Raw genomic sequence first — 2,513 nt, forward strand, 5'->3', positions numbered from 1 at the left:
AGCTAGTCTCTGAATGTTTTCTTCCTTCTAAATTGCTATTATCTTCCTGCTTCTAATACACCAGGATGATTCAGGAGCAAAAAGAAAAACACAAAGCAAACACATATGTACAGTTATTAACCACAGAGGGAAGGTCTGGTATAATACATCTACATCTCTGCTCAAGACAAATTCTATATTTTATTTCATTTTGTCCTTGTTCTCTCCCTACAAGATTTGGCTTGGGTACATTTCCAGTAACAATTTACTATTGGTTTCTTACTGATGACTCCAACCTGGATAGAGGTTCAAGTGTGGCTTAGTCATACTTAAGAGTAAATCAATAAAACTATCAGCTACTCTTTGATTAGCCATCCTAACTTTTGGCCCAATGATTTCAGGGCTCTGTTTTAACTATAACCAACTCAAGGAAATTTGATTTGATGATAGTTTACTTTATTTGCTCTGAGATATCAGGCCATCATTCTGAGGGACAATAACTAGTTGTCCATCTGGAAAGAGATAATAGGAAGGAATTGCAAAAGAGAATTCAAGAGAAGTCCAAGATATGGACCATATCCATACAACTTTGCAGGATGTGTGTAAAGAAACTCATTTTTATTTTTCCAGTAATTATGTCTAAGTACTGCATAATAAATTGCAAGTTCTTTTAAAAACCTGAATAGCCTGTCCTTTATGCAAAATTATACGAAGATACAATTACTTATTTATATCCCACCCTTTTCCCTTCAAGGAACTCAAGGGGCTTACATAATTCTCCTCTCAAACTTATCCCCTGTGAGATAGGTTAGATTGAGAGTCAGTGCCTTGGTTTAAGTCACCTAGTGAGCTTTGTAGTTGAGTGGGGACTAGAACTGAGAGATCTCCTGGCTCCCTCTCCAACCATTATACTACACTGCTCCTTGTTCTTGTCTTGCCTTTCTCTCCATTTAAGATACGTACAAAACTCTTGCATCAGGTATTTTTAGACATGAATCAGTTAATATATAGTTATGCTATTTAGTTTTTAGAGTTAAAAACAGTCAGTTTCCAAAGACAGTATTAGCCATAGTTTCTGGTTCAATATTTAACATTTATCCAGCACATTTCACACATCAGTTCAGTAATCCTTATGACAACATAGTAAGGCAGGCCAGTAGTTAGACCAATGCTGCAGAACACAGAGAAACAAAATATCTTGCCCAAAGCATCATAGTGAATTCATTTGAAAGAATTATGGCCTAGTTAGCTATGTCCTCCACTTGCTGTTCACCACCATCAGCCAAGACATTGGTATACTGAATGTTCCAGATTGTATTTCTCAATTAAAAGTGGAAGAAAGAAACAACTACAGCAGTACAAACAATATGTCTTCCAACTGTAGAGATTCAAATTTGCTCCTCACTGGTATAATGCCACTCAACAATTACTGTCATCTTCCAACAAAAGATCAAGATAATCAATCCCACAACCTTGTTGTGATTACAGAAGCAGAACAATGAAGCTCAAAACAGGGAAATCAATTACTTTTGCAACATCAATCTTAGCGGGAGCCTATTGTACAACTATCCTGACCTTATAAGCCCCAGATGAGAGACAAAAAAGCTGAGAAATGAAGTAGGCCCTAGAGGGATGTTAAAGGAAAGGGCCACTGGGCATAAAATGGAATAGAGCTCCTTAACAGTAGGCCTATTGAAATAAACAGGCCATGGTTAATCTAAGTCCCATTCGGTTCAATGGATCTACTCTACATAGGATGTAATCGATTTATCCACGTAAACACAACTCCCCGATAGTGCTGATCTCTGCATGTGACTGGGGGAGTGCGGAACGCTCCTACAAGGGATGGAATCCTGGGACACGAAACCTAGTTCTTAATTCCTAACTGCCAAAATCTGGCCGGGCGAAATATCCAGCGGCAGAAGATCCACTGCAGGCTAGGCTCGATACATAGGATCCCAACGCTCTCCTATCGATCCAACTCGACCTGTCGAGGAAGAAACCCGACAGAAGCTGCTCCTTTGCCCTAATCAATTTCCCCAACCATGGCCTCGTGAAAGGCAAAAAAAAAAAGGGGGGGGGATGAAAAGTCATCCCCGTATATCCCTGTGGAACAGCTTCATTCTTCTTCTCATATGCTAATCAGACTGATATCACTACCTCGCATATCCTGGCAGGTAACAGCAGGCTAAATACACGTGATTAGAACAGGTTCTTGCACACTTACCTTGGGAAAAAGGGGCCGGCATAGAGTTACGGTGTGAGTAGAAAGACTAACTGAGGAAACGAGCTGGAAACCATGAGAACTACCAACAGAAACCAGGGAGCAGAACGGACCAAGGCTCTCTGTCCAACTCGGGCCTCACTGGGGATGGGCGCTCCGCAGCATGCCGCCCACCTTGCACCGCGTGCTGAACCAGGCCGCACTTGTGACGCCTCGCGCGACCGCTGCTCTTGTAGCAACCGGCCGCTCGTTCTTAGGCGGCGCCAGGTGTTGTGCGGGGCGGGGCGATGGCGGCCGACGGGCCACGCCT

This window comes from Varanus komodoensis, unplaced genomic scaffold (genome assembly GCF_004798865.1).
Source record: "Varanus komodoensis strain SLA01 unplaced genomic scaffold, ASM479886v1 scaffold41, whole genome shotgun sequence".
Taxonomy (NCBI): Eukaryota; Metazoa; Chordata; class Lepidosauria; order Squamata; family Varanidae; genus Varanus; species Varanus komodoensis.